We start from the raw sequence: 16,937 nt of genomic DNA, 5'->3' as shown, positions 1-16,937 counted from the left end.
TCATTCCTGGTCTTTGGCTTAGCTCTCCCTCTCATTCCTGGTGCTTGGCTTAGCTCTCCCTCTCATTCCTGGTCCTTGGCTTAGCCCTCCCTCTCATTCCTGGTCCTTGGCTTAGCCCTCCCTCTCATTCCTGGTCCTTGGCTTAGCTCTCCCTCTCATTCCTGGCCCTTGGCTTAGCTCTCCCTCCCATTCCTGGCCCTTGGCTTAGCTCTCCCTCTCATTCCTGGCCCTTTGCTTAGCTCTCCCTCTCATTCCTGGTCCTTGGCTTAGCTCTCCCTCTCATTCCTGGTCCTTGGCTTAGCTCTCCCTCTCATTCCTGGTCCTTGGCTTAGCTCTCCCTCTCATTCCTGATCCTTGGGTTAGCTCTCCCTCTCATTCCTGATCCTTGGCTTAGCTCTCCCTATCATTCCTGGTCCTTGGCTTAGCTCTCCCTCTCATTCCTGGTTCTGGGCTTAGCTCTCCCTCTCATTCCTGATCCTTGGCTTAGCTCTCCCTCTCATTCCTGATCCTTGGCTTAGCTCTCCCTCTCATTCCTGGTCCTTGGCTTAGCTCTCCCTCTCATTCCTGGTCCTTGGCTTAGCTCTCCCTCTCATTCCTGGTCGTTGGTAGTGATGAGCGGACAGTAAAATGTTCGAGTTCCAGTCGAACCTCGAACAGTAGTGAAGTTTGGTTCGAAGATTGACTCGAACTCGAACTCCATTAAAGTCAATGGGAGATGTTCGGGTTAATTTTGACACCTATACAGGCGAGGGGAACATGGAATTACCATCCAGTAGAGGAAACTGGATACATGGAACAACTTAGTGAAGAAACTTTGGCTCTAAGAATGACAGAAAAAAAATTAAAAGGGGTAAAATACCTCATTTAGTGATGAGCGAATAGTACGCTATTCGCGATAGACAAAAATGTATGGTTCAATTTAAGTTCATCACTAGTGTTAGATGCATCCAGGCACGCTTCCCGTGCAAACAGCACCTACCGCTAACTGTGTGTGTGTGTGTGTTATTTGGTCAGACACATTCTGGTTTGGTTGTCATAGAAACCATGGAAGAGACCCTGTAATTTGAATGTTCACACTTTAAATCCTTTAAAGAGTATCTAAGAGAAGGCAAATTTAAATTGAATTAGATGGAAAAACCATCCACTACTACCGCCTCTACCAACATGATTGATCCTGCCGGCTAAAAACAAAAATTGATTTTGTGGCCCTTGGGAGTATTTAATTCGCAAAACACAGCAATCACTGAGTTCAAGGAGATCAGTGAAAGAATTCCAATTAAGTATGAATCAAGAGTCTCCACTGATGCCCCCAAAATTTAAATATGCAAAAAAGGAGTCCATGGAGCCTCGGTTGCGAGTCTCAAAACACGGGAATAGCCAGATATCTCCCGCCTGTTGCCAGGGGGTGCCTCAAGTATTCAAGTTGATTCGATAAAAAAAAAAATGAAAGATTGAATTGAATTTGATGAGTCATTAAACACACTAGAGAATCATTATACTCAACTCTCTGACTTTTTCTAAAGCATCACTATGACCATGCTGCACTTTCACTGTCTGTTCTTTTGATGTGATTTGAAATCGAAGATTAAAAAAACAACCGATAAAGTGGCCTTTACTGAGCTGCTGGCTTCTGCCTTTGAAACAGCCACAAAATGAAATGAAGGCAGAGGACACCCCTCAGATGTCTGGGTTATTTTGACACTTATATGTAGGAGAAACTGTAATTATCCTCCAGAACAGTAAGCTGTAAACATGGAAAAACTTATAGCCTAAAATTTGGCTTTAGGAAGCAAAAATTATTATGTTAATTTGTTTTCCCTTAGACCCATTGGCATCACAACAGATGGGGTTAACTCGCCCCTGCGAGCCCTTGGGACGAAGGAATATTTTAATGAACATAATTAGCCTAAGCTTTTAATCCCCTCCTATGGAAGTATAAATAGGCCCCGCCTCCCCAATATCATCAGTCAGATAACAAGAACATAAAGGGAGAGAGCCTTGTGATGCCAATGGGTCTCAGGGAAAACAAATTAACATAATAATTTTTGCTTCCCTATCGTCCCATTGGCATCATAACAGATGGGGAACTAGCAAGATATCCCCAGGGTGGGTTACTTCAGAGCAGCGGCACTGAGCACAGATCTGGCGAAGGCTGTTCTGGCCTCAAATTTGGCATTCAATCTATAATGCCTGACGTAGATAAGGATGACCAGGAGGCAGCCTGGCAAATGCTTTCCAAGGGTACGGATGACCTTTCAGCCCAGCTGGAAGCAACCGCTCTCGTAGAAAGCGCTTTTGTGAATTCAGGAGGAGTTTTGTCTGCCGCCAAATAGCATAATCCAATTGCATCGCAAATCCAGCGAGATATAGAAGGCTTGGAGGCTTTCTTCCCCTTGTTTTTACCAGCAAACAAGATCAGCAAATTTTCGTCCTTACGGAAATCTGCGACTCTAGACAAATAAATTCTAATTTTTCTAGAGACATCCAAGAGGGAGAGATCCACCTCATCTTGGGAATGACTTGTGGGAGAAAAAACTGGAAGGACCACTGGTTCATTCAAGTTCACAAATGAAGGCACTTTAGGTAGAAAACCTGGCAAAAATCTGAGGGTTACCTTATCTTCCACGAAAATAATATAAGGAGGAGCTGAACCAAGGGCTTGAAGCTCCCCTACACGTTTGGCTGAAGTTACGGCCAACAGCAGAGTAACCTTGAAAGAGAGAAATTTTCAAGTCTACCTCCTCCAACGGTTCAAATGGCGGAAGGCAAAGGCGCCTCAGTACGAATGAGAGGTCCCACGAATCCACTTGTCTGGTTATTCTTGGCCTCAACCTTGTAATATCTTTACTTCCAGAAATTGAAACAGTCTACAATTTAAGTGAACTGAAAAAGCTGCAATTTGTACCTTGATGGAGCTCGGCGTTAAGCCCTTGTTAAATCCTTGCTGAAAAAACTCCAACAGCCGGGGAATAGAAGGCTTCAGAGTGTCAATCTGCCTTGCAGAACACCATGAATGGAAAATGTTCCATATATACGATCATAGGATTTGTTTGTAGCAGTACTTCGAGCATGAGATAGTGTACATAATACATTCGCAGAGAATTGCTCCGATCCCAATACGGTCCCCTCAGTCTCCATGCTGTAAGACTGAGACTGGCTAGGTCCTGGCAAAGGTAATGTCCCTGTGGGATTAGGTCTGGATCCAATGGAAGTTTCCAGAATTCCCCCCTGCTCATATTCATGAGCAGGGTGAACCAGGCTCTCTTCGGCCAGAAGGGTGTGTTGATGATCACCGACGCCTGGTCCAACCTGATCTTCATGAGAACCCTCGGAATCATGGAGATTGGGGAAAAGATGTATGCTAGTTTGAAGTTCCATTGAATTGACATCGCATCCACGATTGACGGTCTGTCTGCTGTGTACAGGGAACAAAAATTCCTCAGTTTGGCATTCTCTGCCGATGCCATTAGATCTATCTGAGGCAGTCCCCATCTCCAGGTTAACTGAATGAATACTGTTCTCAACAGAGACCATTCTCCCGGGACCGTCAGTCCTCGACTCAGCCGATCCGCCAGAGTGTTGTGGATGCCCCTGATGTGCATGGCAGTTAATCTGGACACTCTGGGTTCCGCCCATCTGAAGATACATTCCACTTCTCTGAGAAGTAGAGATGATCTGGTACCTCCCTGCTTGTTGATGTATGCCACACAAGCAGTGTTGTCCGTCCTGATCCTTACCGCCTTCTGGGATAATATTGGAGAAAAATGTAGAAGAGCTAGATAGATAGCTTTGAGCTCCCGAACGTTCGAGGGGAGCAATGACTCCTGCACGTTTCATACTCCCGAGACCATCTTCTCCTCCAAATGAGCACCCCAACCTGTGCCTGAGGCGTCGGTTGTGATCGTGATCCACTGAGGCTCGATTATTGAGGCTCCATGCCTGACCTGTCTCCACCAGGTTAGAGACTGTCTTGTTTCCGTGGACAGTACATGAAGCGCATCCAGATCCTTGATGCTGCGATTCCATGTCTTTAGAACTTCTTGCTGCAGATATCTCATATGCTATAGAGCCCATGGCACCGCATCTGCAGCTGAGGAGAGAAGGCCCAGAAATCTCATGAGTGTGCGAAGAGACACTTGACGAGGTGGGATGAGAAAATGGGCCCCTCTCTGTATGCGAATCACCCTGGGTGTTAATAAAAATTGTTTAATCTGGATGGAGTCTATGACGAATCCCAGGAATGTCTTCGTTGTGGACGGAGCAAGATCTGATTTCTCCTGGTTGATTAGCCATCCCAATTGATGAAGTATGTCCAGGACATAACTCAATTGAGACATCAGAAGAGTCTGAGTCTGGGCCATAATCAACCAGTCGTCTAGGTAGGGAATGATCTTTATTCCCTGCAACCTGAAGAGAACCGTGACGGCTGAGACGATCTTTGTAAATACAAAGGGGGCTGAAGTTATTCCAAAGGGAAGGTCCTTGAATTGAAGGTGCCTTACCACCCCCTGTAACTGAGTAGCTATGCGTAGATACTTCCTGTGGGCTGGCAAGATAGGAACATGAAGATACGCATCCTGAAGATATGACCTTTTTAAAGGCCACCTCCACCCTTCTGTCCATAGGATCTTTAAGATTAGATCCATCTTCGGCGGGTAAAACTGTTCTTGGACAGTTTAGCTATGGCTGTATCTACCTTAGAGGTTCGTTCCAATCCTTAGTTTGGTCCTCCTTGAGGACATATAAGGTTTTAAATTTTTTACTTAGAACCGGAGCTTTTTCCGGTTTCTTCCACCCAGCTTTTAACATGGACATAGATGTCTCCCCTACAGGGAAAGCCCTAGGCTTTTTTGCAGGAGAAGCACCCCCTTCTAATTCCTCGGGGTGAATTTCGGCCTGGACAGCCCTACGCAATTTGTAAATGCTGTCCATGGGAAAATAACTTCTAAGGGTCTTCTTCTCGTCTTCAGATGGAGAAGATGATTCCGAAGAGGAGGAGGACTTCACCTCATCAATAACCGTAAATGCTGACCCCTAGGGCAGAAAGGAATGCTTAGCTTGAGGAGAGCATAATAACCCAGCCCAATATTACTCACAATACTTACAGGCTGGGAAACAGAAGGAGAAATGCGACGTTTGGATTTCTTTTTATGACATGAATGGTGAGACTATCTGTTAGTGAAAGCTTTCTCAACATAGTCTTTCACCCAAATTACAACGTCCTGTACGTCAGGCTCCTCAGTATTCGGTTTAGGGCGACATGAAGCACAACAAACTAAAACATATAAAATCCATATAAGCATATTATATAGAAAAAAGGAACCTTATCTTGCTAGTGGGTTCAGGCGTACGGTATTCATAACCATCAGGCAGAGGTGTTTCGCATTCAGCGCAAGTAAAATGCTTGCGTTTATTTCGTCTCTTTCCAGACGGACTGGTCTCCATTGCTGACATCTACAGAAATATGTGTATAAGTCTCACTTATAACAACACAGAATGCAGAAATGCAGGCATGATTATAATGAATACACAGGCCTAGCCTGTAATCATAGATGTAGTAACACAAAAAATCCACTAGATGGCAGCAGAGTACAGAAAAGTGATACACTTACAATGCCCTTGAATAGAAGGGCAATCTGTACAAACGAGCAGGCGAAAAGCACTGTAGGGATACAGTAGACAATCCTCTAACTCCTAGGAGCGCATACCTGAAACCGGTGCCAGAAATACCCGAGCGCGCGATGAGCCGCCGGCTTGTGACATTATCACACGGTGCGCAACCGCGATGACGCAGACCCCGGAAGTCATCCGGCACGGTGACACGCAAGGCCTAAGCTCTGCGTTTCACAGCAACAGAGGAACCGGCGGCCCTGAATCCACAGCGATACACACAGGAGCGATATGCTCCTATGCATAACTACCATGGCAGAAAATAGATCTAAAAACAGATAAGGTAGGAGGGGGCAAGGTCCCCTAGGGCTTACAGAGTAACAAAGTAAAAAAGACTGATGATATTGGGGAGGCGGGGCCTATTTATACTTCTGTAGGAGGGGATTAAAAGCTTAGGCTAATTATGTTCATTAAAATATTCCTTCGTCCCAAGGGCTCGCAGAGGCAAGTTAACCCCATCTGTCGTGATGCCAATGGGACAATAGGGAACATACATGCAACAGATGAAGAGATTATCGAAAAAAGAGTGGATCTACAATGCAGACTGTCAAAAATGGGCTCTGTACCCACTCAGGATAAAATTAAACCAGTCATTAACCACACTAGAGAAACATTATACTCAACTCTCTGACTTTCTAAAGTAAATTAATGAATAGGATAGCTGTTACTATGTGTACTTGAAATACAGAAGAGAACTGCGAGAATGTGAAGATGTTCTAAAGCATCACTATGACCATGCTGCATTTTCACTGTCTGTTCTTTTGATTTGATTTGAAATCGAAGATTAAAAAAACTGCCGATAAAGTGGCCGTTACCGAGCTGCTGGCTTCTGCCTTTGAAACAGCTACAAAACTAAAGGAAGGCAGAGGACACCCCTCAATGAGAGATGATTCGGTTAATTTTGACACCTATATGTAGGGGAAACTGTAATTATCCTCCAGAACAGTAAACTGTAAACATGGAAGAACTCATAGCCTAAAATTTGGCTTTAAGAACATACATCTAACAGATGAGATTTAACAAAAAAGTGGATCTGCAATCCAGACTGTCAAAAATTGGCTTTTTACCCACTGAGGATAAATTGGTACCATTGTTGGCAGCGAGAAGAACCCAGTTGGAAACACGAAGGTTGCGATTCAACTAAATCAGGTAGCCGGAGAGGAAGAGGCATTTGAAAAATAACCATTTTGAGGCCTACAAAGAGGATGAGGAGAAAGAGGATGTATGTAGTGCGCATCATGTTCATACAGGTGTATTTTTCAAAAATATATTCCGTTAAAACACTTGGAACGCTAGCTGTGACCTTGACCGTTCTTACTGGTCCATGTGTCTGTAGTCAGATGGACCTTGGTGGACACAGATGCAGCCAACGCGCTTGAGATATTTTCTGCAACGTGCTGGGCCAGGGCAGGGACAGCTTTTCTTGCAAAGACATGTCTGCTAGGCATCTGATACTGGGGACAGGCCAGGGCCAGAACGTGGTGGAAGCCATCTGTGTCCACCAGGCGGAAAGGCAACATTTCCAAAGCCAACAACCTGGCAATGGCGACATTACGTTTTTTGGCTTTGGGATGGTTGGGGTGAAAGCATTTTTTATGCTCCTACACCTGGTACATAGAAGGCTGGCTGCCGGACTGGCAGCTGTACGGCGTGCAGGTCACACTGGGGGATAGGAGAAGGTGTCAGCCGTGCTGGTGGCGTGGGGAACGGCTGACAGGGTCTTTGAGTGGAGATGGTGCTTGGTCATCCTGCACCGGCATATCGGCAGAAGAGGGACGCTTTGGCTTGGAAGTGGAGGAGGAGGCAGTAGAGGTGATGGTAGTGCCAGGGCCAGAACGTGGCGGAAGCACTACCTTGTGCATTACCTCTATCTCCCCTTTCTACACCTGATATTGCTCGCCTATCACCTCTGGTTCTCACCATGTTCACAAGATAGAAGATAAAAATAAAAAATAAAATCCAAAATTGGTATGAGGGGTGTTAGAGTTGATTCTCCATATAGCAATACAGTAGCCATCTTTTATATAATGGCCTCTTATATATAATGGTATATAGACATTATAATATATTACCTTGTTTTCTATATTCTGTGGAGCTGAAAGAGGCTTCTTCCAGGTATCAGCTAGCACTGGAATGTTTAAACATAAGCTCGTCTTATCTCTTGCGTAAAAGAACTCGTCTTGAGAATGTCCACCTGATATCTATACACACATCTGTGATATATATTGATGTAAGTATTAATCTTAGGATATTTGGCCATGTATTCTTGCTTAATCCACGAGCGCTGTGTGTTAGAGTGAGTTCTCTCCCATCCGGTCGTATAACATCAAATCAGAATCTCTACAACATACTCTGAGGGAAACCTTTGATGTCCCTAACAAACCTGGCGCATCCACCGTGGGGCTCGAGGAAAAAGGAGAATAATTTACTGACCTCGTGGACCTAGACGTGGAACCACAGATCCATCAAAGTCAGCGCTGCGAGCTAAGAGTTTTTATCTCACCAATTTTGGTTTGTGTTTCTAAGTGCTTTTGTTGTCCTGTTCGAGGGTGAGGTAAATACTTTTTTTTCTCCTTTAAACCCTTGAGTTTTAGAACCTAACTTGAGTAGTATGAGGATTGTCTTAACTGTAATGCTCCCCATCCCAGACCAGAAATAGGATTATATCCTGTAATATCTAAAACTGTATTTCTCCCTGCAGGTATTGCTCCACCACCTGATAATGTGGCCCCTGCAGGTGGGATTTATATTGGAATAGACTCTTCTGGAGTATCAAGCCCTTCTTCCTCTACACCCAGGCAACCTGGCATCCAAACTAGACATGCCGTAGACTATAAACCTTGGTCTCTCTCTGAGCAAACTAGTCTTATTTCTCAAATGCCGACCCTGTTACCAGACCAATGGCTTTCTACCGTCATATGGTGCAAATTCAAGCCACTTATAATGCAACCTGGGCAGACCTAGCTCCCCTTATATCATTAAAAGCTGGGGAGGCTATGGGTAAAGGAATAATGGATGCCATTAGTAATATAGAACCTGAACCATCCACAGCTGAACACAAAACTGTTTCCAGTGGTAAAACCTGTGTACTGGACTTAGTGATTGGGCACAGGAAAAACTTAAAGAGACATCTATAGCTCTCACTGATGTAACTCAGGGTACGGGAGAGTCTGTAGAACAGTACTCTGCCAGGCTACAACAGAGGTGGAGGGATTTGGGATATGATGAGGTGGAGGGATTTGGGATATGATGAGGTGGAGGGATTTGGGATATGATGAGGTGGAGGGATTTGGGATATGATGAGGTGGAGGGATTTGGGATATGATGAGGTGGAGGGATTTGGGATATGATGAGGTGGAGGGATTTGGGATATGATGAGGTGGAGGGATTTGGGATATGATGACCTGGCAAACATGGGGAACGCCCTTATGGCTTCAGCCTTTGTTGAGGGTCTTATTCAGCCTGTAAACCAGAATGGCGGCATAGTGAATCTCCTGGTCTATTACAAGCTGCCAAGGGACTTGAGTTAGATCTCAGGTCTGAGAAGGAGAAGAAAGTGTTGTTTACCTCTGCGAGTAGAGATTCTGGCCAGAAAAATATAGCAGGGCAACGAACACAACAAGACCTGTTTTTAAATGTCATTATTGTGGAAAACCTGGTCATTTTATAAGAGATTGCAGAGCCTTCAAGGCTGGGAAAGCCCCTCCACGAGACACTGGTCAATGTGCGCACGCCCCTCAATGAAGCTTTGCCACTCCTGTACCACTCCTGTACCACTCCTGTGCCACGCCTGTGCCACTCCTGTACCACTCCTGTACCACTCCTGTGCCACTCCTGTGCCACTCCTGTACCACTCCTGTGCCACTCCTGTGCCACCCCTGTGCCACTCCTGTACCACTCCTGTACCACTCCTGTGCCACGCCTGTGCCACTCCTGTGCCACTCCTGTACCACTCCTGTGCCACTCCTGTACCACTCCTGTGCCACTCCTGTGCCACTCCTGTGCCACTCCTGTACCACTCCTGTGCCACTCCTGTGCCACTCCTGTACCACTCCTCTGCCACTCCTGTACCACTCCTCTGCCACTCCTGTACCACTCCTGTACCACTCCTGTGCCACTCCTGTACCACTCCTGTACCACTCCTCTGCCACTCCTCTGCCACTCCTGTACCACTCCTCTGCCACTCCTGTACCACTCCTCTGCCACTCCTGTACCACTCCTGTGCCACTCCTGTACCACTCCTCTGCCACTCCTGTACCACTCCTGTGCCACTCCTGTACCACTCCTGTGCCACTCCTGTGCCACTCCTGTACCACTCCTGTGCCACTCCTGTGCCACTTCTGTACCACTCCTGTGTCACTCCTGTACCACTCCTGTGCCACTCCTGTACCACTCCTGTGCCACTCCTGTGCCACTCCTGTACCACTCCTCTGCCACTCCTGTACCACTCCTGTACCACTCCTGTGCCACTCCTGTACCACTCCTGTGCCACTCCTGTACCACTCCTGTGCCACTCCTGTACCACTCCTGTGCCACTCCTGTACCACTCCTGTACCACTCCTGTGCCACTCCTGTACCACTCCTGTACCACTCCTGTACCACTCCTGTGCCACTCCTGTACCACTCCTGTGCCGCTCCTGTGCCACTCCTGTACCACTCCTGTACCACTCCTGTGCCACTCCTGTACCACTCCTGTGCCGCTCCTGTACCACTCCTGTGCCACTCCTGTGCCACTCCTGTACCACTCCTGTGCCGCTCCTGTGCCACTCCTGTACCACTCCTGTACCACTCCTGTACCACTCCTGTGCCACTCCTGTACCACTCCTGTACCGCTCCTGTGCCGCTCCTGTGCCACTCCTGTGCCACTCCTGTACCACTCCTGTGCCGCTCCTGTGCCACTCCTGTACCACTACTGTACCACTCCTGTACCACTCCTGTGCCACTCCTGTGCCACTCCTGTACCACTCCTGTACCACTCCTGTGCCACTCCTGTATCACTCCTGTACCACTCCTGTACCACTCCTGTGCCACTCCTGTGCCACTCCTGTACCACTCCTGTGCCACTCCTGTACCACTCCTGTGCCACTCCTGTACCACTCCTGTACCACTCCTGTGCCACTCCTGTATCACTCCTGTACCACTCCTGTACCACTCCTGTGCCACTCCTGTGCCACTCCTGTACCACTCCTGTGCCACTCCTGTACCACTCCTGTGCCACTCCTGTACCACTCCTGTACCACTCCTGTGCCACTCCTGTACCACTCCTGTGCCACTCCTGTACCACTACTGTACCACTCCTGTACCACTCCTGTGCCACTCCTGTGCCACTCCTGTACCACTCCTGTACCACTCCTGTGCCGCTCCTGTACCACTCCTGTACCACTCCTGTACCACTCCTGTGCCACTCCTGTGCCACTCCTGTACCACTCCTGTACCACTCCTGTACCACTCCTGTGCCGCTCCTGTGCCACTCCTGTACCACTCTCCCTATAAAAACCTGAGAAGAAGGTGTGGCAATATACCTGACGGGGAGGTGATGGGAAATGAAATCCCATTCTTAGTGGACACAGGAGCCGCCGTATCAGTTATTCAGGGAGGCCACATACTGATTTAAGAGCTGAGGAATCCCAATCCTGTATAGAATTAGGGGGGAAAGAATATATCTAAAAGAGACAGCACCACTTCATATGAAATTCAAAGGACCAAATGTTCTCACTGAATGACTTGTCAGCGATGATATACTGTACCAGTCTCTTTAGTTGGTACTGATGTGTCACCTTGGTGCTAACATTACATTTCATCCTAGTGGTGAGGTGTGAATAGTGACATCAGCCCCTCGCACTGACGAATTCTGTATGCTGGCTGCTACATTGTCTGAACCATTTCCTGTTTTTCTATTATTAGAGGAGGAGTCCGTCTGGCTTTCCAGGTACCTGACAAATTATGGGCCTGGTCAAAGACAGATATTGGTAGGCTGCAGGTACCGCCCCAGATGGTATACTTAAAACCTGGCTGTACTCCTCCCAGAATCCAACAATATCCTTTCAGTATTGCCCAAGAGAATGCTATCGCTGAACAAGCTGATGAGTTTCTGAGACTCAAAGCTTTAAAGGAAACAATGTCACCTGCAAACACCCAGGGGTGGATTAACTTTACCATAGGCCCCGGGCTGTTCACCAAGCCTGGGCCCCCCCACCCCACTGTAACTATGGCAGCACTAGCCTGGCCCCCCCACCCCACTGTAACTATGGCAGCACTAGCCTGGGCCCCCCCACCCCACTGTAACTATGGCAGCACTAGCCTGGCCCCCCCACCCCACTGTAACTATGGCAGCACTAGCCTGGCCCCCCCACCCCACTGTAACTATGGCAGCACTAGCCTGGGCCCCTCCCCACCCCACTGTAACTATGGCAGCACTAGCCTGGCCCCCCCACCCCACTGTAACTATGGCAGTACTAGCCTGGGCCCCCCCACCCCACTGTAACTATGGCAGCACTAGCCTGGCCCCTCCACCCCACTGTAACTATGGCAGCACTAGCCTGGCCCCCCCACCCCACTGTAACTATGGCAGCACTAGCCTGCCCCCCCCCACCCCACTGTAACTATGGCAGCACTAGCCTGGCCCCCCCACCCCACTGTAACTATGGCAGTACTAGCCTGGGCCCCCCCACCCCACTGTAACTATGGCAGCACTAGCCTGGGCCCCCCCACCCCACTGTAACTATGGCAGCACTAGCCTGGCCCCCCCACCCCACTGTAACTATGGCAGCACTAGCCTGGCCCCCCCACCCCACTGTAACTATGGCAGTACTAGCCTGGCGTTCATAATACAGGACAGATAATGTCATGATGTCCTGATTTGTGCAAAATTGCCATTAAAAAAAACTGTTTTTTGCAAATCATGGCGGAAGTGTAGCCAGGAGACAGTACACCACTGAAAGTATAAGTCTTTTTGGGTGGTCATGGGCCCCCCAGGAGCTCAGGGCCCCGGGCTGCCGCCCAGAACGCCCCTATTATAATCTGCTACTGCAAACACCCCATTGTTTCCAATAAAGAAAATGACTCCAAAATATACCCCAGACACACTCCGGATGGTACATGATCTGAGACAAATCAACAAAGTCACAGTGTTAGACACACCGGTGGTCCCAAACCCACTCACACTCCTGGCACAAGTGCCACCTACTTACACTTATTTTAGAGTCATAGATTTGACAGATTTCAGCGTTCCCCTGGATATCAGGTGCCGGGACCTTTTTGCATTTTTCTTCAGGGGTAAACAATACACGAGGACTGTTTTGCCACAAGGGGCGCACAACTCCGCTAACATGTACACTCAGGCCCACTACATGTACACTCAGGCCCACTACATGTACACTCAGGCCCACTACATGTACACTCAGGCCCACTACATGTACACTCAGGCCCACTACATGTACACTCAGAGTCAGGCCTACTACATGTACACTCAGGCCCACTACATGTACACTCAGGCCCACTACATGTACACTCAGAGTCAGGCCCACTACATGTACACTCAGGCCCACTACATGTACACTCAGGCCCACTACATGTACACTCAGGCCCACTACATGTACACTCAGGCCTACTACATGTACACTCAGGCCCACTACATGTACACTCAGGCCCACTACATGTACACTCAGAGTCAGGCCCACTACATGTACACTCAGGCCCACTACATGTACACTCAGGCCCACTACATGTACACTCAGGCCCACTACATGTACACTCAGGCCCACTACATGTACACTCAGGCCCACTACATGTACACTCAGGCCCACTACATGTACACTCAGGCCCACTACATGTACACTCAGGCCCACTGCATGTACACTCAGGCCCACTACATGTACACTCAGGCCCACTGCATGTACACTCAGGCCCACTACATGTACACTCAGGCCCACTACATGTACACTCAGGCCTACTACATGTACACTCAGGCCCACTACATGTACACTCAGGCCCACTACATGTACACTCAGAGTCAGGCCCACTACATGTACACTCAGGCCCACTACATGTACACTCAGGCCCACTACATGTACACTCAGGCCCACTACATGTACACTCAGGCCCACTACATGTACACTCAGGCCCACTACATGTACACTCAGAGTCAGGCCTACTACATGTACACTCAGGCCCACTACATGTACACTCAGGCCCACTACATGTACACTCAGAGTCAGGCCCACTACATGTACACTCAGGCCCACTACATGTACACTCAGGCCCACTACATGTACACTCAGGCCCACTACATGTACACTCAGGCCCACTACATGTACACTCAGAGTCAGGCCTACTACATGTACACTCAGGCCCACTACATGTACACTCAGGCCCACTACATGTACACTCAGGCCCACTACATGTACACTCAGGCCCACTGCATGTACCCTCAGGCCCACTACATGTACACTCAGGCCCACTACATGTACACTCAGGCCCACTACATGTACACTCAGGCCCACTACAAGTACACTCAGGCCCACTACATGTACACTCAGGCCTACTACATGTACACTCAGGCCCACTACATGTACACTCAGAGTCAGGCCTACTACATGTACACTCAGGCCCACTACATGTACACTCAGGCCCACTACATGTACACTCAGGCCCACTACATGTACACTCAGGCCCCACAGTCAGTTCTGCAATCACAGGATCAGCCACAAGGTGGTGTGCTTTTACGATATGGGGATGATCTGCTTTTGTGTGCGGAAACCTGGCTAATCTGCTCCCATTCCCAGCAGACAGCGGGTGCAAGGCGTCTAAGGACAAACTGCACTTCTGCAAAACTAAAGTGGTGTTTCTAGGACATTGCTTGTCACGAGGTGCTAGACATTTGACTGAGGAAAGGAAAACTGCCATTCAGACTTTACCTGTTCCAAACACACTGCAGAAGCTGAGAACTTTTCTTGGATTGGTCTCATATTACAGACCTTGGATAAGATCTGCTTCTGTTTTAATGCGACCATTGTATGACTGTCTCTCTTCTGTTCCTTTTTCTCTTTCTCCGCCATTGACAACTTCCACTCCCTGAAGCTTGCCCTTCTATCTTCTCCAGCTCTTGGAGCACCAAACTATTCTCGACCTTTTTCTCTTTTCTGTGTTCTTACACAACAGCATGGTGGTAGGCCCAGACCCCTAGGATACTGCTCTATGCGTCTGGATACGGTGATCAGAGGGGCTTCCTCATGTGTCAGAGCCGTAGCCGCAGTCCCGGCTCTTGTGGACAAATCCTCTGAGATCACACTGACACCTTTGACTGTTCTCACACCACATTACATACAAGGTATCCTGACACAGGTACAGCCAAAACACCCCTCCCTTGCAAATCTGGTGCAAATGATCACAACCAAAGACCTGGAGGTAATGCGACGTTTACACGAAACCATAATTCGCCCGATCATACAATTAATGATGTCAGGGTAACAATTTTTTTTCATAACAATCAGCGTTTAGACGGTACGCTATATTGTATGGAAAATTAGTTTTGCGATTGCTTAAGCCTATCTCACACATTGGTTAAATCGGCGCACGGCTGTTCACACAGAAAGATCTGCGAATGTTTTGTGAACGATCAATGATGATTTGACAAGTTGTTGAAAGATCAAAATGATGATTTCTCGCTCGTCGTTTTATCGTTTGCAGCCTTTACACGTACCATTATCTTTCGAATTTGATCGTTATCGTGCGAATTCGCACAATAATCATTCTGTGTAAACGCAGCATACGTGTCTTAAAGACTCTACACAGGCTACACCAGCAGAGAAACAGAAATGGACTGGGATGGGAGCCAGGGAGAAAGACGGCCTATGGGGGACCTCTACCAGAACCCGCCTGCCACAAGCCCTTTTTCCGATGATGGCGCAAGCAGTCCATGGAAATAACATTTGTCAAAAGGAGCTATGATCGCCAAAGTGGACAAACTATGGATGGCTCCAGGCTTCAGCACAGCAGCTATGAGACTTGTACAAGGTTGTATGATTTGTGCATTAAAAAATCCAGGACAAGCTGTGAAGACGCCGAGGAAGAAGACGCCGAGGAAGCACACGCCTCAGCCGCTCTACCCGTTTCAGAGAATTCAAATAGATTATATTCAGCTTCCTCGAGTGGACAAGTATGAATATGTGCGTGTTGGTGTTGATCTCTTTTCAGGATGGGCTGAAGCATTTCCAGTGACGAGTCCAAATGCTCAAACTACTTCTCGTAAGATCCTAAGTGAGGTTGTGTGTAGATCTGGAGAACCAGAGGGAATCGAATCTGACAGAGGTAACAGGGGAAGTTATGAGACCCTTCAACCAAGTGACCACACACTGCAATACCTATGAGCACCCTCCACACTTCCGAACTCCACCAGTCCGGTAAAGCAATCCAATATACACAATAAATGTGAAGGAAAGTAGCCGCAATCTTCGGGTAATGGAACCCACTTTACTCCAACATAATGGAGCACGATACTCACACAGTCGACTTGACTTCAGAATTCTTTTTTATTTTCTTATTTAGATAGATGCAGCATACACAACGTAACATGCTCACAGCTGATGTGACTCTCACATCCGGACGCCCAAGTACGTCCTCCTGGCGGACGTTTCGGAGGATACAGACTCCTCCTTCCTCATGTGCGAGGACGTAAGGGACAGAGCGGGATTATAAAGAATCAGCATTTAACCCTATAAGTGTAACTCATCAGCAGTATACATATAAATGAACATAATGCTACAAATTCATTATAATACGCATGATAATAGGGTGAGATAGAAGGTAAAGACATCACGTGCTTAGTACTCACAAAAATGCACTAAAACTGCGCGCTTGATTGAGTCCATTAGGGCCGAGTGTATCTCATTTGGAAATCCAATACGTCTCACTACGGAGTAACCTATTGCGGTTCTCCTCTCGGTCTGCACACAGCTCAACCTGCTCCGCTATCTGCCATCTTAGATCACAAATATTATGGCGATTTTCAGAAAAATGTCTCGCAACTGTAGTTTCACCAAATGATTTCTGCTCTTCTTTTACTCTACTGTCTTGTTTAGTGCCAGATTTCCGTATTATTCCGCCTTATGTTCATTGAGGCGAATTTTTATCGGGCGACTCGTCTGGCCGACATACCCTAGTCCACACGGACACGTTAGAAGATACACTACATTTTTGTCATTACAGGTAAAAAAGCCTTTCACGGGATATTTAGTCCCTTTCCTAGGATGACTGATATATTCTCCTTT

Source organism: Dendropsophus ebraccatus, chromosome 8 (genome assembly GCF_027789765.1).
Source record: "Dendropsophus ebraccatus isolate aDenEbr1 chromosome 8, aDenEbr1.pat, whole genome shotgun sequence".
NCBI classification, from domain to species: Eukaryota; Metazoa; Chordata; class Amphibia; order Anura; family Hylidae; genus Dendropsophus; species Dendropsophus ebraccatus.
This window is presented reverse-complemented; position numbering follows the sequence as displayed.